The sequence below is a fragment of the Neofelis nebulosa genome, chromosome 5 (assembly GCF_028018385.1).
Source record: "Neofelis nebulosa isolate mNeoNeb1 chromosome 5, mNeoNeb1.pri, whole genome shotgun sequence".
In the NCBI taxonomy this organism is placed as follows: Eukaryota; Metazoa; Chordata; class Mammalia; order Carnivora; family Felidae; genus Neofelis; species Neofelis nebulosa.
The window spans coordinates 99,195,338-99,217,550 of NC_080786.1; positions in this window are offsets into that span (position 1 = coordinate 99,195,338).

Below are 22,213 nucleotides of genomic sequence, written 5' to 3' on the forward strand. Positions count from 1 at the left end.
GAATTGGAGTTGCTTGCTTTGACCTGTCTGGTGGCTCCCTGATGGACCAGCTCAATGATCTGCCTTTATTTCATCTAACTCACAACTCTCCCAGGGATAGGGCAGATACTTTAAAGAGGAGGGGTGGAAGCAAACATTTGTGGGCAAATGATTTAGCCACTGCAACTTGGAGCAAAGGAAAACAGTTGAGGCAAACTGTGGGCAACCTGAAAAGTTTGGGAGGAAAGGCTGGGGAATAAGGGCTTTGAAAATCTCCCACAAATTCCAGGGAATCTGGAAAGTCACGCATATGCCCAGAGCTGGGAGCATGCACAGAAAAGACATAAGAAGGCCCTAAGTTCTTGCTTAGGAGGAAGGAAGCATAGCAGGAAGGCAAAGCAAAGGCAGAGTTGTAAACTGAATGCATCCCAGACCCCAACCTCCCAAAGACTGGGAGGTTTCTTTTCTTTCTTTCTTTCTTTCTTTCTTTCTTTCTTTCTTTCTTTCTTTCTTTCTTTCTTTCTTTCTTTCTTTCTTTTCTCTTTCTTTTTTTCTTTCTTTCTTTCTTTCTCTCTTTTCTCTTTCTTCTTTCTTTTCTTTCTTTTTCTTTCTTTCCTCTTTCTTTTTTTTCTTTCTCTCTTTTTCTTCTTTCTTTTCTTTCTTTCTTTCTTTCTTTCTTTCTTTCTTTCTTTCTTTCTTTCTTTCTTTTCCTGGAGTTTAAAAATCTCTGCCAAATCACTAGCTGATCACTGAGCTAACAGAACAGAGATTTCTATGCCCATGCATGATAATGATCATAAATTCACAAATTTAGTTCGGCTCATGAGTAGTCACATTTATAGAGACAGTAGAATGGAGGTTTCAAGTGGCTGGGGGTAGGGCACAATGGGGAGCTATTGTTTAGGTGTATGGCCTTTCAGTTTGGGAATATGAAGAAGTTCTGAAGGGGGCAGTGGTGATGATAGCACAGCAACATGAATGTACTTAATACACTGAACTGTACACTTAAAATGGGTAAAATGGTAAATGTTATCTTATGTGTATATATATATATACATATATATATATTATTATAAATTTTAGTTAACATACAGGGGCACCTGGGTGGCTCAGTCAGTTAAGCATCCAACTTCAGCTCAGGTCATGATCTCACAGATTGTGAGTTTGAGCCCCACGTTGGGCTCTGTGTTGACAGCTCTGAGCCTGGAACCTGCTTCAGATTCTGTGTCTCCCTCTCTCTCTCTGCCATCCCCTGCTCATGCTCTGACTCTCTCTGAAAAATAAACATTAAAAAAATTTTTTAAAGAAATATCAAGCTTCTAAAAGCCAAGGAAAGACTGAACTATTGCTCCATATTAAAGGAGAAGACATACGGCAATAAAATGCAATGTGTGATCTTGAATTGGATCCTGAACTAGAATTATTTTTTTAATTGCTATAAAAGGACATTATTGGGACAACTGGAAAACTTTGAATAAAGTCTGAAGATTAGATGATAGTGTTTATTAAAATTAATTTCCGTTTTTGATAATTATACTATGGTGAGAATGTCCTTGATTGGGGGAATATATTGCTGTCTATTCATTTAGGTTTAACTGATGTATTTAGGCTTAACTCACTCTCAAATGGTACAGAAAAAAAATGTGCAGAGAGAAAGAATAAGCAAAGAAATAAAGCAGACATGGAAATGTTAGTAATTGGGGGATCTGAATAAGGGTTTATGGGAAGCCTTCATACCATTCCTCAACTTTCCTTATTTCATAGAACTAAAAACTATTATAAGCTGTCAAAATAAATAGAGTGAAACATACCTGCACAGGTGTGTGTTTTTCTGCAGGGGCACAAGTTCGAGCGCAGAAAGGGCTGAGTTGGATTTAATTAGAGTTGATTTTTACCACGTGAACATGCTAAAGCAAGAGAGGCTCAAGGGAGATGAATGTGCATGCAGGTGTGTGGGAGTAATGGTTGTCCTTAGAATCCAAACTGGGAAAGAGGCAAAGCAAAGGTTAGAAGTATGAAGGACAAATGAAAAATATTAGGATTAAAGGTTGGTAAATCTAGTTGGGGTTGAAAGATTGCTAGTGATTCCTACAATTAAGAGTTCTCAGTTCTATGTAGGGGCACCTGGGTGGGTCAGTCAGTTGAGGGCCCGAGTTCGGCTCAGGTCATGATCTGACGGTTTGTAAGTTGGAGCCTCGTGTCTGTGGTGATAGCTCAAAGCCTGGAGCCTGCTTCAGATTCTGTCTGTCTGTCTCTCTCTCTCTGCCCCTCCCCGCTCGTACTCTGTCTCTCTCTCTCTCTCTCTCTCTCTCTCAAAAATAAATAAAACATTAAAAAATATTTTTTTAAGTTCTCAGTTCTATGTAAATGATAACATGACAGAAAGAGTCTCAGAATGTTTCTTATCTGGCAAAATTCACAGAAATTTGGATAAGTACATTAATTTTTTTTAAGTTTTTATCTAAATTCCAAAAAGTTAGCATATAGTGTAATACTAGTTTCAGGTATGCAATGTAGTATTTCAACACTCCCATATAACACCTGTGTGTTCATCACAACAACAGATAAGTGCATTAACATTTTTAAAGAAAAAAATTAGAGGTGACGAGTTGGAAAAATAGGAAGTGGTGCTTGTAATTGAGATTATGGATAAATTGCAATTATAATGATGAGTTCTCTTCTATGAGCCTTAGAGTGGGTGGCTGCCTAGAGCAGACAAGATGATGGGGGCAAGGTCACTGAACTAAGAAACCAGAGATTGGAGATATAATCTTAGTGGATATTGAAATCACCAAGTACTACAGTCTGAATGTGTCCCCCTCACCAAATTTGTATGTTGAATCAATCCTAACCCCAAAAGTGATGGTAGCAGGAAGTGGGGCCTTTGGGAGGCTCTCTGCTCTCATGAATGGAATTAGTGCTCTTATAAAAGAGACTCCAGGAAGCTCCTTGCTCCCCACCCCACCATGTAAGGACACAGACAGAAGGTGCCAGCTATGAACCAGGAAGAGGATGTCACCAAAACACAACCATACTGGCACCTTCATCCTGGACTTCTCAGCCTCCAGAACTATGAGAAGTAAACTTCTTTTTTTATAAGCCACCCAGTCTATGGTATTTTGTTAGAACAGCCCAAATGAACTACGATACCAAGTATAAAAATAATTGGGGCGCCTGGGTGGCGCAGTCGGTTAAGCGTCCGACTTCAGCCAGGTCACGATCTCGCGGTCCGTGAGTTTGAGCCCCGCGTCAGGCTCTGGGCTGATGGCTCGGAGCCTGGAGCCTGTTTCTGATTCTGTGTCTCCCTCTCTCTGCACCTCCCCCGTTCATGCTCTGTCTCTCTCTGTCCCAAAAATAAAAAATAAAAAAAAAAAACGTTGAAAAAAAAAAAATTTAAAAAAAAATAATTGCATAGAGGAAAGTGACCATGAGCAAAGAACAAAACTCTTCAATAAAAAAAGAAACATGAATGAGTCTGTAGACAATTACAATAAAGACAGGTAGTCTGTGGCATTCTTTTCTGACATAAAATTCAAAGCTAGGGTTTTAGGGAGGAGTAAAGGAGAAGAGTCCGGAAGTAATAGAAGGAAAGAAGGCAATCACTTTTTCTCTGCAACCAGTCATGTTCCAGTTACTATGCATGACACATCACCTAAGACCATAGTGGCTGAAAACAGCAATAATTATTCATTATCTCTCATGGTTTCTATGGGTCAAGGATTTGGGGACAGCTCAGTTGAAAAGTTCTGGCTCATAGTCTCTCATGAGGTTGCCCTCATTAGCCATGTGGCGCTCCAGTCATCCATCAAAAGGCCTGGTTGAATCTGGAGGATCCATTTTCAAGGTGTCTCATTTACATGACCCGCAACCTGGAGCTGCCTGTTGGTTTGGGACCTCAGTTCCTCTCCACACGTGCCTCTCCAAAAGGCTGCTTGAGCCCTCATGGTATGGCAGAACCTTTCCTCAGAGCATGTTGTTGCAAAAGACCAAGCTGGAAGTTGCAATGCCTTTTATGACCTAGCCTTGGGAGTTGCACACTGTCAGTTACACCACCTTCTATTGGGCTAAAGGCTCAGACCTGATCCACTGTGGGAGGTGACTATACAGGGCATGACTCATGGGAGGCAGGATCATTGGGGGCCTTCTAGGAGTGAAGCTCCTACAAGTGGTATGACAGTGTGGGACAGAAAACAGCCACCACTTGAGAAGGCTGTAGGGAAAGCAGTGTCCTCAGGGGGAAGTGAGATTTCAGTCACAGCAAAGTGAAGAGAAGTTCTAGAGAATATTCAGGAAAAAAACAAAACAAAACAAAACCCAAAACTCTGAGAAATTAGAAGATAGGGAGTTTTGTTAATGTTTGATCTTGAATTCCACAGCATACCAAAAAGGAATTTGAAAGTTGGGGATGGGGGAGAGGGCAAGGGGTTCGATAGAGCTGCACGGTGACAAGAGTCTGGGGGTGGGGGGAGCTGGAAACCTTGGGTGTCTTGTACTGAGTGACGTAAATAAAATTGTAGGGCATAACAAGATTAGTCTTGATGGCTATATTAGTCTCCAGGGAAACAGAACCAATTTTATGCATATGGAACAAACTACACAATCTGCCTTCTGCAGGCTGAAGATCCAGGAAAGCCTGTGGTACAGTTCTGAGAATCTGAGAGCCAACCGTTCTAAAGTTCCGGCCCAACAGGAGGAGAAGACTGATGTCTCAGCTCAAGCAGTCAGGCACAGAAAGCAAATTCTCCCTTCCTCTAACTTTTGTTCTATTCAGGAGCTCAACAGATTGGATGGATGATGCCCACCCACTTTAAGGAGGGCAAACTGTTTTACTCAGTCTGCAGATGCAAATGCTAATCTCATTTGCAAACACCCTCACACAGACACAGCCAGAAAGAACATTTAGTCAGATATCTGGGCACCTCAGGATCCAGTCAAGTTGACACATAGAATTAACCATCACAATGTATTTGAGGCAGATAGTTGTGGAGAAGATATGGGTGTTAAGGAGATAGATACGGGTATGACCAGGAGCATACAGGATCCTTGGACCACCTCTTTATTCCTTCTCACTGAGCCCCATAGGCCGGGCCAAAAAGGGAAAAGTGAAAAAAGAAAGTATGCCACTTTTTGCCCCTTTATTAAGTGAAACTTTCCTGAATGATAACTCTCTCACTTACATTTTATTATTAGAGCTTACAAACGTCACTCTTTCCACTTTTTTAATGTTCAGTATGACTGACTTTAGCACAGATCCCTCAAAAATACCATTCTTAATTTTTATGTCTTTTTCTATTGCTGCTAATCCATAAATGGTGAGTTAATGTATCTGTACATACGTATCTAATTTTGTTCCTTGCCAAAAGTCATCAAAACCACAATAAGAGGAATTGTGGACAGATAGGGAGAACAGGAGAGGATACCAGAGCAAGAAAATTTCATAAGCTAGAAAACAATGGAACAAGGGGTAACTGATTTATAAAACTGAGCAAGCCAGGTTCTCAACTGATCTTGGGGAAAACTGAGGACTCACCAAACTTATACCTCAGAATCCTGAGAAAACACAGGAATTGACACCACCAAAATAACCCTGGAACTGGTGATAAAGAAGGGGAGAGGGATTAGAATAGCAGCTAAAATAAGGAGAACGAGGGTCAAAGTTATTAGAAAACAGTTATGTGTCTAAATCATCTCTGTACGTACAGGCTGCTGGGCAATTGTATGATTTTTTTAAAGGTGGTATTTTTCCATTGTTAATCTTTTATTTTTTCTTTTTTTGTTTTAAGTTTATTTATTTTCATAGAGAGAGAGAGAGAGAATGAGAGCAAGTGAAGAAGGAGCAAAGAGAAAGGGAGAGAGAGAATTCCAAGTAAGCCCCATGCTGTCAGCACAGAGCCTAATGTGGGGCTCCAACTCACAAACTGTGAGATCATGGCCTAAGCCAAAACCAAGAGTCAGATATTTAACCAACTGAGCCACTCAGGTGCCCCCAACTGTATGATTTTAAGATGTACAATGTCCCCCAGAATTTTCCAGCCTAAGAAAGAAGCTCCTGGAAAAGCTGCCCATTGAGAAACCAGTAAAGACAAAATGTAGGATACAAAAAACTGGAAATGGAACCACAAGACAGATGAAGGGAGCCCCTAAGTTGAGGCTGAAGGCAGATCCCAGAATAACAGCTGGGGATGGGATGTTGGAGGCACCATGTTTTATACTGGGGCTGTGCAGCTCAAGAGACAAACCAGCTGAGCACTGTCATCCCCAGGATCCTCCTCCTCTTCCTCCTCCTCCCCTTCCTCCTTCTCCCCTTCCTCCTCCTCTTCCTACTTCTCTCCTCCTCCTCCTCCTCCTCCTCCTCCTCCTCCTCCTCCTCTTCTCTCTTCTTCTTTTTGTCATTTACCTTCTTTTTAGCTGAGGATGGAACCCCCCCCCCCCGCCCCGACCACAGATCTTGCTCAGGTTCTTTTCTGTACTTAGCTTGCGAAGTCCCTATTCTTCCCCATGCTCTACTGCTTTCTTCCATAGGTTTCTGCTTTAACTTTCTCCTGAGAGCTGGAAGTAGTCAGGGAAAGTCTAGAAGCAGAAAACACAGAGCAGTCCACTCTCTCTGACCATACTTTTGCTAAATGTCAGTATCTGGTCCAGGGGCCCAAACTACAGTGAGCCCTATGCTTTCCAGGATACCAGAAGTCCCTGCCACTGACTTCCCTAGAAACCATTTTGGTAAATGCTTGGGGAACCTGATGCCAAATCATGACCCATCGGCTCTGTTGAGTCGATTTTCTCCTAGAAGTCATTATCTGATGGTGGCAACGTCACTCTTCCTCATACAGAAAGATAGGTGCTTGCTACTTGGCTGTGCTTTTCTTCTCTCTTTTTATTTTTTAACTAAGAAATGTATTATTTAGGAATACATATAAGGTAAATCTATGAATTAAAACAGCAACTGATTAACACAAAAGAGTAATGTTTATCTTTATTATTATTTTTTTTTTTTTTTGGGACAGAGAGAGACATAGCATGAACGGGGAAGGGGCAGAGAGAGAAGGAGACACAGAATCGGAAACGGGCTCCAGGCTCTGGGCCATCAGCCCAGCCCAGAGCCTGACGCGGGGCTCGAACTCACGGACCGCGAGATCATGACCTGGCTGAAGTCGGACGCTTAACCGACTGCGCCACCCAGGCGCCCCTGTTTATCTTTAAAGGAAGGAAGATGGATGCAGTCAAAGGAGGGATGGCGGTGGGGGGGTGGGGTGGGTTCTATGTTACTCAAATATTCTATTTCTTTTTTTTTTTAATATTAATTCACTTTTTAGAGAGAGTTTGAGCAGGCGGGGGGGGGGGGGAAGAGAGAGAGGGAGACACAGAATCCAAAGCAGGCTCCAGGCTCTGAGCTGTCAGCACAGAGCCCGACGCAGGGCTTGAACTCATAAGCAGTGAGACCATGACCTGAGCTGAAGTCGGACATTTAACCGACTGAGCCACCCATGTGCCGCTAAATGTTCTGTTTCTTATTCTAAGTAATGGATACATACATATTTATATTACTTGTTAAATTGTCCATGTAAATATTATATATTTTTCTGTATGCATGATACATTTCCCAGTATTTTTAAGTAAATAGAAAAACGATTAACAAAAATAATTTTATTATTATTTTAGTGTTACTCATTGAATATTAGATCAACAGAAAAGTCTTAGTGTTGATTTGAATAGTTTTTGTAAGGTGCAAGTGGCTGCAATATATTTTTCACCTAATAAAGAAAAGCCAACAGATAAGTTTAACAGAGAGCCAAAAGAGGTTTAAGACAGAGAAAAGGTAACATTTCCTGGGAGAGTAGGATGAGATCCCCTGGACAGAACTTTAGAGATTGGTCAAAGCGAAGGCTACATATGAACTAGAAGCTATTTGGGGCAAAAAGAGAAAAGTGCTGAGAGACTTCCTACGTCATTTGCTAAAAGTATCAGGTTTCTAGATTGCATTTCATTACACTGTGAATTATTTAAATCCACCTGGAAGCCAGTTTCTGAAACGGAATGCCTCATATTAATTATCTAATGTAGCCCTGTAACTTATGATGTTAAATAAATAAACACACCTGAGGTTGACCTGCCATCCCTCACACCTGTCTCCTATCCCTGTGCCTTAACACACAGGGATATGTATAACTTCACAATGTTAGCATTGTTATTTTACGTAGGAATATTTGCTTTTACAAAGATATAGGCATATGCTTTCTAATAGACTATTGATAGTGTAATTAAATTTAGAGATCATCAAACATGTTGAGACAATGTTTTCTTTTATATAATATTCTTCCTGAAAGTTAGACATATTTAGAAACTACATTATCCATTTTATTGAATCTAACAGGCCACAGGAGTATCATTTTTTAAAAATCTCTAGCGAGATCATTAGCAATTTAGCAGTTATAATTCATGGATAAGTGTTCATTCTGCCTACTACAGATAAGAATAGAAACTGTGCTCATTGTGGTTAGAACTCATGCTAAATACATATAAATTGTAAAATATGTAGTATTTTTTAAGTTTATTTATTTATTTTGAGAGAGAGAGGGGAGAGAGAAACCTGAGCAGGGGAGGGACAAAGAGAGAGAATCCCAAGCAGACGTGGTGCTATCAACACAGAGCCCACTGTGGGGCTCAATCTCACAAACCATGAGATCATGACCTGAGCCAAAATCAAACACTGGATGCTTAACTGACAAGAGCCATGAAGGTACCCCAAATATGTAGTATTTTTTGTATAGCTATGTTTGTTGGAAACAGAGACTACTAATATCAGTGGGTAGCTTACCTTGGACCACACAATGGTGCATTTAAAAGTAAGTACAGGGGCGCCTGTGTGGCTCAGTCGGTTAAGCAACTGACTTTGGCTCAGGTCATGATCTCACGGTTCGTGGGTTCAAGCCCTGCATCGGGCTCTGTGCTGACAGTTCTGAGCCTGGAGCCTGCTTTGGATTCTGTGTCTCCCTCTCTCTCTGTTCCTCCCTTGCTCATTCTGTCTCTCAAAAATAAATAAACATTAAAAAAATTTTTTAAAGTAAGTACAGCCCCTTGGAAAACAGCATATATGTGTGATCCAGATCCTAGAACAGAAGAAAGACATAGAAGAAAAAGATGTGGAATTGAATTCTCAATTCCCTCAACATGAAGGCTACAGTGTGAAGGCCTTCTTTTAGTGAAAAGTTCTCAGAAGATGCTTGCCTGACCATATTCAACATGGTTGGAAAATTCAGAATATACAGTTATTTCTATTCTGTGAGAATCTCTGTGGAGGAGAAAATGGAGCAGAGGGAGGAAATGAAGGTAATGTGTTTAGTTCAGTTACCTGGGAGTTGACCTTGAGAAGAATCCTGGGAGTGACCTACTGAAGGGAGTGCTGCTTTGGATAAATGTTAAGGGAGCCAGAGAAGCAGGAATGATGAGAGATGTTTAGCCGGATCCCACAGGCAGCTCTGGAGAATGAATGTCATCACAGACTTGGGTCTCCTTGAGGCAAGAGGATTGGTCTTTTTAAAATTATTATTGCTATCATTAAAATGTTTTATTTATTTATTTTAATTTTTTTAATGTTTATTCTTGAGAGAGTGAGAGAGAGACAGAGTGTGAGCAGGGGAGGGGCAGAGAAAGAGGGAGACACAGAATCAGAAGCAGCCTCCAGGCTCTGAGCTGTCAGTCCAACGTTGGGCTCAAACTCACGAAACATCATGATCTGAGCCAAAGTCGGATACTCAACCGACTGAGCCACCCAGGCTCCCTGAAATGTTTTATTTATTTTTGAGAGAGGGAGAGAGAGAGGGAGAGGGAGAGAGAGAGAGAGAGAGAGAGAGAGAGCGAGCAGCACGGGAGGAGCAGAAAGAGAGGGAGACAGAAGATCTGAAGTAGGCTCTGCACTGACAGCAGGGAGCCCAATGGTGGCTCAAACTCATGAACCACCGTGAGATCGTGACCTGAACCGAAGTCAGAGCCACCCAGGTGCCCTTGAGGATTAGTCTTTGATACCCTCATATTGGCTTGTGACCACTGGGTGTGGGGGTTGGGGAGAAGCGCAGACATAGAGTGCTTAACCTTCTAGGCATTGCCAGATATGACACCTGCTGTGGGTTGAGGGCGAGTTTCAGTACAAATGTACTGTGAGTTCTTAGCAGCCAGCATCCAGTTGGTCTGGTAAAGGAGCTATGGCCAGTTCACCAACAGGACAACTACAGGTACTATTTTTATTTGTGTCCTTTTTCCTTTTATCCTAACACCTCATCATTTTCTTCAGTTGCGTATTTTAACTCCAGAACTTTTTTGGTAGCAGCCATTAATGCGTTAAAAATAGAACTGGAAAAAAAAAGTAGAACTGGATTTTAATATTTAAACACCTTTTTATTTAGCCTCTGGGTTCAATGCTAACTAATAATGTAAATAAGCAAAATAAAAAAAGTTAAATTACTTTTCATAAAGGCCACCAAAAGCCTTCAGTATAAATAAGGCATATAGTTGGGTGGTTAAGGGAAAAGCCTTGAGTAAAATAGAAGTGGATTTAAATCCTGGCTCCGGTGTCCACTAGCTGTGTGATTATATGCAAGTTTCTTCAATGTGCTTCATCTGCTTCTTTATCTTGGAAAAAAAGATAACCCCTCCTTAGAGTTGTGTGAGGTTTAAGGAATACAGGATAGAGTTCGATTTCTAATTTTGGAAATAGAGTGGGCCACATCATTGGGCCAACCTTCCCACTAAGCATAACTAAAAATACTTCATAAAATATTTTCAGAAATCTTGTGTAAATAATTAGAGAGCTGACAAGATAGTATGAGTTATCAAGCCAATGTCTAAGGAACACAGAAAAATGAGTCAAGTAATGAAGCTGCTTTTGCCCTGAAGCTGCTTTTGCCCTCAGTTTTCAAGGCCCAGGGAGGAGAATGACAGAAGATAAAATCCAAGCGTGGAGATTCTAACAAGAACCACATTCCCATAAAGCAGGGAATGAACTTGAAGAAAACCCATCCCATGTTCTCACCTATAAGAAACTAGAAGGTAGTTGGGGAGCACAGACCTGAAAGTTTGCAGTTATAAACCAACCATTATTCTGCTTTGCAGACCATATCCGCAAGACCTAGGTGGTCCAAAGAAACTTCAAGCTGTGAATTTAATTTAAAGCCATCCTGGGGGCGACTGGGTGGCTTGGTCGGTTAAGCGTCCGACTTCGGCTCAGGTCATGATCTCACGGTCCGTGAGTTCGAGCCCCGCATCGGGCTCTGGGCTGATGGCTCAGAGCCTGGAGCCTGTTTCAGATTCTGTGTCTCCCTCTCTCTCTGCTCCTCCCCTGTTCATGCTCTGTCTCTCTCTGTCTCAAAAATAAATAAACGTTAAAAAAAAATAAAAATAAAGCCATCCTGGATGTCCTTTTTTCTAGGAGAATCTCAGCTAATAATTATAGAAGGGATGATAAAATTGGATATCACAAGTGTGAAATAATGGGCCTAGATTTATGGTCTCCAATAACCCTAACCACTAACCACAATTTGCTATTTCAATTTAAGTTAGTTAATATTACAATTCAGTTCCTCAGTCACACTACTACATTCCAAGAGCTCAATTGACTTAGGTACCATACTGACAGCATCGCTTTAGAACATTCACTCAACTGAAAGTTCTATTGGGCAGTCTCAATCAAGGCAATAATCACCAATGACTGCTAAGATCATTAAGTGGAATACAAGGATGTTAAAGTCAATGGATTGGCTGACAAAAGGTAAACCCATGATCAGTTTTTTTTAAAATATATATATTTAAATTTATTTATTTATTTTGAGAAGGAGAGAGAGAGAATGAGCGGGGAGGGGCAGAGAGAGAAGGAGAGAGTCCCAAGCAGGCTCCCCACTGTTAGTGTGGAGTCAGACGTGGCGCTTGAACTCACTAACCGTGGGATCATGACCTGGGTGGAAACCAAGAGTTGGACTCTTAACCAACTGAGCCATCCAGGAGCCCCAAGGTCTACTCTTGATTAAAAAAGGCTTAAGAAGCATAAGAACTAAATGTGCTGTGTGGATCTCATTTACATTCTGATTTGAAGAAAATATATATAAGAATTTATTTAAAAACAGTTGGGGAAGGGGTGCCTGGGTGACTCAGTCGGTTAAGTGTCCGACTCAGGTCATGATCTCATGGTTCATGGGTTCCAGCTCTGTGCCGAACTCTTGCTCAGAGCCTGGAGTCTGCTTTGGATTCTGTGTCTCCTTCTCTCTCTGCCCCTCCTCTACTCACGCTCTGTGTCACTCTGTCTCTCAAAAATAAATAAACGTATTTAAAAACAATTGGGGGGATGTAAATACCATCTGTGTATTAGCTAATATTAAGAAATTATTTTTGCTAAGCATAATTGTGGTTATGTGGTTATGTAACTGTCAGTTACTGTGATTAGGTAAGAAAAAAAAAAGCCCTTAATTTTTGGAGCTGGATTTTGAAATATTTAGTGGAGAAATGTCATAATGGGTATAGTTTGCTTCAAAATAGTTCAGCAAAAATAATAAATAAAATGTGGCAAAATATCAATAATTGTTCAACCTCATTAACCAGTGCATTGGGGTTTATTATACCATTATCTCCACTTTTCTGTATATTTGAAATTTTTCATGATAAAAATTTTATAAAAATTAAATGCCGTGATTAGGGATGGTTTGGAAAGCAAAGGGCTGGTGGGAGGGAGGGAGGTGTGGTTACAAAGGGTCAACAGCAGGGATCCTTGTGGTGTTCGAACTGTTTTGTAGATACATGAACCTACATATGTAATCAAATTGCATGGAACTAAATACACACACACACACACACACACACACACACACACACGTACATACACACACACCAAAAGAAGGAAACCTGGGGAAATGGGAATGAGACTGCTGAATTATATCAATGATATTATCCTGGTTGTGATAATTATACTACAGTTTTGCAAGATGTTAACCATTTAGGGGAACTGAATAAGGATACATGTTTTTCTGTATTATTTCTTATGAGTGTATGTAAATCTACAACTTTCTAAAAGAAAGTTTAATTTAAAATTAAAATTAAAAATAAGTAAAAGTGAAATAAATAATGACATAGCCATGCAACATAACATCATTTGGCCTTTAGAAACAATGATATAGAAGTTTGTGCAAACAAATGGTTAGCTCTCCAACATGTATTAATAGGTAAAAAAGAAATCTGATGTGTAGTAACATGTATGTTATGCTTCTGAGTGTTTTTAAGTATGTATGTGTGTATGTGGGAAATTTCCAGAAGCATAAACAAAAAAAGTACTTTTATGAAGTATACCTTATGCTAGGGTTTTGAGGTGTTTTTTAAGATTTTGTTGTGGTAAAATATATATAACATAAAACTTAACATTTTAACTTTTTTTTTACTTTTTTAAAAAAATGTAAGCTCTACACCCAACATGGGTCTTGAACTCACAACCCTGAGGTCGAGTCACATGTTCTACCAACTGAACCAGCCTTAACATTTAAACTATTTTTATGTACAGTATACAATTTAGTGGCATTGAGTACATTCACATTGTTGTGCGACCATCCATAAGAGCCATTTTCACCTTCCCAAACTGAAATTCCATAGCCATTAAACAATGACACCCATACCTCTTTCCTCAAACCCCTGGCAACCACCACTAATCTTTCTGTCTATTAATTTGGCTGCTGTAAGAACCTCACATCAGTGGAATACTACAGTATTTATCATTTTGTGACTGGCACATTTCATTTAGTATGATGTCTTCAAGATTCATCCATGTTGTAGCACATGCCAGAATTTCCTTCCTTTCTAAGGCTGAAGAATATTCTGTTGTGTGTCCATACCACATTTTATTTATCCATTTATCCATCAATGCACACTTGAGCTACTTCCAGGTTTTGGTAGTTGTGAACATAGGTTTATAAATAAATATCTGTTCAAGTCGCTGCTCCTTATGCCTCTTTGAAAAATATTTTTACAAGTTTATTTTGAGAGAGAGAGAGCGCAGGGGTGGGGCAGAGAGAGGATCCCAAGCTGACTCCACTCTGTCAGAGCCTGAGGCAGCGCTTGATCTCACCAACCCTGAGATCATGACCTGAGCTGACATCAAGAGTAGAATGGTTAACCAACTGAGCCACTTAGGCGACCCGAAAAAAATTTTTTTAAGAGGTAAATACATGTTGGGCACCTGGGTGGCTCAGTCGGTTAGGCATCTGACTTTGGCTCAGGTCATGATCTCACAGCTCATGAGTTCAAGCCCCATATTGGGCTCTGTGCTGACAGCTCAGAGCCTGGAGCTTCCTTCAGATTCTGTATCTCCCTCGCTCTCTGCCCCTCCCCCGCTCACAATCTGTATGTGTGTGTGTGTCTCTCTCAAAAATAAATAAACATTAAAAAGAATTTTTTTAAAGGAGCTAAATACATGCATTGCTAAAAAGTATTAAATGCTTAAAAATAAATGTCATAAGAATTGTACTGGGCTTCTTTAAAATTTTTTTAAGCGATATTAAGAAACTTTAAAGAAGATAAAAATAGGGACGCCTGGGTGGCTCCGTTGTTAAGCCTAGGACTTGGACTCAGGTCATGATCTCACCTGAGATCGTTTGTGAGTTTGAGCCTCATGTCTGTGGTGACAGCTCAGAGCCTGGAGTCTGCTTCTGATTCTGTGTCTCCCTCTCTCTCTCTCTCTGCCCCTCCCTGGCTCACATTCTGTCTGTCTGTCTGTCTCTCTCTCAAATATAAATAAACATTAAAAATTTAAAAAAAAAAAACAAAAGAAGATAAAAATAAATGGAATGATGTAGTATGTTCACAGATTGGAACACTCAATATTTTTAAATGTCAAACATCTCTCAAATTTAGATTAAATATAAGTCTAATTAAAATTACAATCTTGTTCTAGAACTGCAACGAACAGGCAAAATAAGAACAGCAAAGTGGTTAAGATTTATCCTATTACACATCAAAATTTATTAATAAAACTATAGTAATAAAAACAGAGTAGTAATAGGACAGAGATAGACAAACATAAACAATGAAAAATGGCAGGGACCCCTGAAATTCCTCACTTATGTGAACTCTTGGTTTATGACAGAAGTGATACTGCATAGACATGGGGGAAGGATGGACTTCATAGTCGCTGGTTCTGTGAATATAGGGCATATTCATGTGGACAAATGAAATTAGATTCTTATACCTTCCACCACACCAAAATGTGACAAATGATTTTTTTAACTTTTTTTAAATGTTTATTTTTGAGAGAGAGACACACACACATGCACGCACACACACACACACACACACACACACACACACACAGAGCGTGAGTCGGGGAGGGGCAGAGAAAGAGGGAGACACAGAATCCAAAGCAGGCTCTAGGCTCTGAGCTGTCAGCACAGAGCCCTATGCGGGGCTCAAACTCAAGAACTGTGAGATCATGACCTGAGCTGAAGTCAGTCACTTGACTGAGCCACCAAAGCACCCCAACAGACAAATAACTTAACTTTCAGAAGATAATATTAGAGAATATCTTCATGAATTCCAGGATTTTCAAAAAAATATACAAAAATGTACCAATCATGAAGGATGAATACATTTGATGATATTAAAATTCAGAACTTTTCATGAATGTAGGAACAGATAATTATAAACAAATTCTTAACCTATGCGAATTTCCAGTGGAATATGTGAAATTCAGGCAGAATACAGGGTGATTTTTCATTCCTTTACATTTCAAAATATCTACATCTTTGGCCTTGCCCATTAAATGTCCCTGACCAAAAATTCCCCACTCAAAAAACACTCAAGTGCACAAATACACGTTCAGGGTGACAAATTTTATGTTCATTTTCATTTTATTTTTTTATTTTATTTTTAAAAGAAGAGTAGTACCATTTTTTTTATGTTTATTTCTTTTTGAAGTAGAGAGAGCAGGGTGGGGGGGTGGTGATGAGGCAGAGAGAGAGAGGGAGACAGAAGATCTGAAGCAGGTTCTGTGTTGTCAGAACAGAGCCTGATGCTGCGCTTGAACCCACAAACCATGACATCATAACCTGAGCTGAAGTCGGATGCTTAACTGAATGAGCCACCCAGGCACCCCAGGGTAACAAATTTTAAAGACCTTCATAAATTTCCCCAAAACCCCTAGGGATGATGCCACCACCATTGAGAAACTCTCAACTTTGTCTTGGTTCATGGCTGCCTGGAATAAAGGTTACATCTCCCAACTTGTTTTACAGATAGGGCTTTGTAACTCAGTACCAGTCAGTTATGTGTCAGAAATGTCCTTAAAGGAAAAGGATATGTTATTCTTATTTCTGATGGATAGAATATGCTTTGTAGGCTTGATGGCAGGAGCTGGAGCAACCATCTTGGACTTGAGGATGAAAGACACATATTAAGAGCAAACATACTTGGGTAGCTGAAGATCATTATCTTACTCACATGTGCTTACACTTGTGTAAAAGAAATAAGCTTTGACCTATTTTAACCACATTATTTTGGATTTCTGTCACTCAAGTTAAACCTAATCCTAACTAAAACAGGTAGATATTTTCATCATCCCTGTTTTACGGATGAGAAAACTGAGAGGTTAATTGTTCAAGGTCACACAGCTATCAAGTTGCAGAGCTGGTATTTGGAACTGGACAGTCTATCTTGAGATCTTATGCTCTTAGTGACTATGATGTTTTGTCCCTGCTATCGGACAAAGAGGAAAGAGCCTACTGGAACAGGAGCAACTGGTGATAATTTAAGTATGAGATAATTGTTGGAGTGAAGTTCTCAGGAGATGATGAGGATGGTAAGGAGAACAGCTGTTTCAAAGCTCTAGTATGAAATACACATATACATACATTTAGTTAAACATATTATGTAACTGTAATCCAGGAATTCTTTTTTCAAAAAGCAAGCCCATTGTTCTTGTCATGTTTGTGATATCACCTATACTTTGATCCATTTTGCTGTAAATTCAAGGTGTATCTCTCCATTTCGCTCAATATATAGACTCTATAGCCTGTGTTTCTGTTTACAAAGTTTCTAGGGATTAGTTTAATTTCATGAAAATGTGTTTTGAGAGGCAACTGGGTGGCTCAGTCGGTTAAGCATCTGACGGTTCAGGTCTGATCTCGCCGTTCATGGGTTTGAGCCCCATGTCAGGCTTTGTGCTGACAGCTCAGAGCCTAAGGCCTGTTTCAGATTCTCTCCCTCTCTCTCTCTCTCTCTGCCTCTCCCCTGCTCACGATCTATCTCTCTCTCAAAAATAAGTAAAATCGGGGCGCCTGGGTGGCTCAGTCTGTTGAGCTTCCGACTTCGGCTCAGGTCATGATCTCACTGTCTGTGAGTTTGAGCCCCGTGTCGGCTCTGTGCTGACAGCTCGGAGCCTGGAGCCTGCTTCGGATTCTGTGTCTCCCTCTCTCTCTGACCCTCCCCTGCTCATGCTCTGTCTCTCTCTGTCTCAAAAATAAAATAAAACATTAAAAAAAAATTAAAAAAAATAAGTAAAAGCATTTAGAAAATTTTTTTAAAAAAAGGAAAATATGTTTTGAGGATATGGTAAAGTGACTCTTACTATAGGCCATTGAAAAAAATTGTATTCAAGTATAATTAATTAACATACAGCATTATATTAGTTTCAGGTATACAATAGAATGATTCTACATAGGCCATTTTTTTAAATGGGCAAAGAATTGTGAATAAAATTATTATCTAATAAATGGAGGGCTCAAATAAATTGATCACTGAATTTGGGATAAAATACAGGCAGCGTGGCACATACAAAATTCCTATTGGAAAGTCCAAAAGACACCTCCAAGAAACAAAACAGCTTCAGAAGTACATTGTGTTACTTCTTACTTGAGCAAGTCTGAAATAACAGGAATTTGGGGTGCCTGGGTGGTTCAGTCGGTTGAGTGTCCAACTTTGACTCAGGTCATGATCTCGCGAATGTGAGCCCTGCATTGGGCTCTGTGCTGACAGCTCAGAGCCTGGAGCCTGCTTTGGATTCTGTGTTTCCTTCTCCGTGCCCCTCTCCCGCTCACACTCTCTCTCTTTCTCAAAAATAAATAAACATTTAAAATAATGTAAAAAAAAAAAAAAGTATTTGGCAAGCGCTTACATTTTAACAGGCACTAAACCGATCGGTCTGGTTTTTAACTTACAGGCAGTGTTGCTGAAGTTTCTGGTTTAAAGTCTACCTTCATGATTTTTGTTGTATCTTTTTACTGTCTATAACTTTCTATACTTAAGATTTGTCTTTAAAAATAACTCACTCGGGGTGCCTGTGTAGCTCAGTCGATTAAGCGTCCGACTCTCGATTTCGGCTCAGGTCATGGTCTCATGGTTTGTGAGATCAAGCCCCGTGTTGGGCTCTGTGTTGACAGTGTGGAGCTTGCTTGGGATTCTCCCTCAAAAAAAAAAATAAAGAAAGGAACTTAAAAAAAAACCTCACTTAATGTTTACTGGTTTGGCTTCCTCCCTATGTAAATCCTTGAAACCTTGGATATGAAGTATTAAATGTTTGCCTCTTATACGTTAAAATGTATACTATGCATGTCTGTCTCTGAAAACCATCTCACGGACACAGAGCTATGCTGTGCAGATATCCCTTCAAGGAGAGACGTGTGACGTGTCTCTCCGCTGCCAGGAGAGTTCAGCAGTCTCCTGCTGTTAGCTCCTTCTGGGTCAGGTCTGCAGATGCCACCTCACCTGAGGTCATGTCTTCACAGGGCAGCCTCAACCTGGAGTACAAGGGAGGCAGGAAGGCCCATCCGTTTCAGCCAGATGCATGTCAACTCTCACAGGCAATATTTGCTCCAGACCTTCCCCGCAGGAGTGGTCAAGGCTTCGTCAGGCCTGCTTTGTCTTTTGATTTCCACTATGCACACCCCGTTTTGCCCCTTCTTTTCTCAATGTTAATTCCAAAGGTACCACTCATACCCCCATCTCCATCTCAGTAGGTTTCCAATGAATCCAACCTGCAGCACCATGCTACTGTCCTACACTGTATTTTTAGGACAAGTGTCAAAGGTCTTTCTAATGACTTTAAAATAAAGCATGAAATTTATTTATTTATTTTTTAAATGTTTATTTATTTTGAGATTGGAAGAGAGAGAGAAAGCAAGCCGAGGAACAGAGAGAGAGAGAGAGATGGAGGGAGAGAATCCCAAGCAGGACCCGTGCTGTCAGCACAGAGCCTGACATGGGGCTCGAACTCACAAACTGTGAGATCACGACCTGAGCCGAAATCAAGAGTCAGACGCTCAACTGACTGAGCCACCCAGGCGCCCCAAGCATGAAATTTAAAAATAAGGCCATGAATATGATTTTATGTGATTGAAGGCGATCTGGCTTTTATACAGGGTATCCAAAACTTTTAGTGCAATTTTAAGTCATCTAATCAATGCTTGATGTCATTGGCTCTTTGGGAGTTATAACAGGATAGGAGCTATTCAGATGATGGTTGAAAAATCAAACTAAAAAAATTGTCTTAGTGGATTTTTTTATTTAATTTTTTTTCTAATGCTTACTATTTGAGAGAGAGAGAGACAGAGCATGAGCAGGGGAGGGGCAGAGAGAGAGGGAGACACAGAATCTGAAACTGGCTCCAGGCTCTGAGCTGTCAGCACAGAGCCTGATGCAGGGCTCGAACTCACAAACAGTGAGATCATGACCTGAGCCGAGGTCAGACGCTTTACCAACTGAGCCACCCAAGCGCCCCTCTTAGTGGGTTTTGTTTTGTTTTTTAAAGCATTTGAATCCCAAGACAAATGCTATTTTTAAAAAATGGACTAAATTATATTCTTTTAGAATTATATTCACAAACTAAGCCTGTGTGCAGCAAAATTCGAATATGTCACAGAATTTTGATTCCCTTTTGAATTTTCCTGCATATAAACAAATGCACAGGAGAGAAACAGCTGATGCATTCAGTAAATACCCACAACTACTATAACAATCCTGCTTGAAATCTGTACGTATAACAATTGCGGCTGTTGAAATGTCATGATTTAGGAACATTCTGTCCTACTGTCAGACTATTCTGAATCTAAATCAGTCAGAATACATGGAAATCAGCAGAGCAGTGTTTAAATTAAGGTCAGTAACAAGGGATGGCTCATAGGATAAAGAGTTCAACAAAATTTTGTAACACTGAGACTGTGGTAAACCTAGTTAACATTGGGAGAATACTTATTTAAGCCTCCTTTGTTACTTTTCATATCTAAGCACGAATAAAAATACTTGTTCCACAGAAATTGCCCATGGTAAGAATTACCTGGGACATTTGTTAAATTGATTCCTATATCCTTTCCCTAGAATAGATTTCAACTCTGTTCATTTGGGGTGGGCCTGGAAATCTCTATCATAAGTACAGCCCCATAGATTTCTTCAGAGTTTTAGAAATAGCTAATTAAGACACATGTGCTTACTTAAAACATCAAAACCTTTTAAAATAGTCATCCATTGCTGCTTTGAGGACCATGATATGTATTCAGGAATGTCTGAACACATACTTGTTTCTTTTTTTTAATTCAAATTTTTTAAAATTTATTTTGAGAGAGAGAGAGAGAGAGAGAGAGAGAACGCGTGGGGGAGGGGCAGAGAGAGAGAGGGAGACACAGAATCTGAAGCAGGCTCCAGGCTCAGCTATCAGCACATGGCCTGATGCGGGGCTTGAACTTGTGAACTGTGAGATCGTGACCTGAGCCAAAGTTGGACGCTCAACTGACTGAGTCACCCAGGCACCCGGGTACATGCTTGTTTGTGAGTGGCTATTGTATTTTATGATGGTGTGCTTCATTAGCTTCACTGTTTTGATTACAGACTATTCCCCAATTCCTGGTCACCTGTGTGACAAATTAAGTTACTAGTTGCAAAGAGAATGGAAAGTTCCTGAATTGAAAGATTGAAATCTATCACCACTTCTACAAAAGTGCAAGTTTGAAAATTAAACAAACAAAAACATGATTTTATTATTAGGTAGAATTTAAAAGAATTTTATTATTATTATTTTAAGTTTATTTATGTAAGAGAGACAGAGAGTGCTTGTGGGGGAGGGGCAGAGAGAGGGAGAATCTGAAGCAGGCTCTGTGCTGACAGCAGAGAGCCTGAAGCAGGAACCGGGAGATCATGACCTGAGGTCAGACACTTAACCGACAGTCACCCCAAAGCATTTAAACCCACCATATTGTCTTAGTGCAAAACTACTTTAAATAAATAGAAATCCTTCAGTGTAAGCTTTTTTCTTTTGGTCACCTATTACATATGACATATATACAGAAAAGTGCGTAAATCCTGTGTGTGAATTTTTACAAAATGAACACCCCATGTAATCCGGACCCACAAAAATCAGAGCGTATTCAACACCCCAGAATTCCCCCACATCCTAGCCTCCTGTTGTAACATCCCCTTCCTTACCATGTGTGACTGCTATCCTGACTTCAAACACCATGTACTAGTTTTATGTTTTTGAATTCGATACAAATGGGATCATATAGTATATATTGTTTGGTTTCCTTAACTAAACATTGTATTTTTTTTTTATTTAAAAAAAAATTTTTTTTCAACGTTTTTTATTTATTTTTGGGACAGAGAGAGACAGAGCATGAACGGGGGAGGTGCAGAGAGAGGGAGACACAGAATCGGAAACAGGCTCCAGGCTCCGAGCCATCAGCCCAGAGCCTGACGCGGCGCTCAAACTCACGGACCGCGAGATCGTGACCTGGCTGAAGTCGGACGCTTAACCGACTGCGCCACCCAGGCGCCCTAAACATTGTATTTTTGAGATTCATGCACCTTGTTGCATTAACTCTGGTTTCTATAGAGTATTTCATTGTGTGAACATGCAATTTGCTTATCCATTCTTCCAAGCTTTGGGGCTTTTACAAATAGTGCTGCTATGAACATTTTGGTACATGTCTTTTGGTGAACATACACGTAATCATTTCCGTTGCGTACAGACCTATGAATGGGATGCCTACGTTATTAGGCATTCCTAATTCAACTTTGTAGATACTACCAAAACGAACACACAGATTTATGTTCCCACGTGTGACAGTTCTGGTTGTTCCTCAAACTCACCAACACTTGTATTCTCTGTTCTTTCCATTTTAGTCCTTTGGGTGGGTATGAAATGGTATCACATTGTAATTTTAATTGACATTTCTCTGGTGACGAGAAGCTAAGCATCTTTTTCATGTATCAATGCGCCATTAAGTGA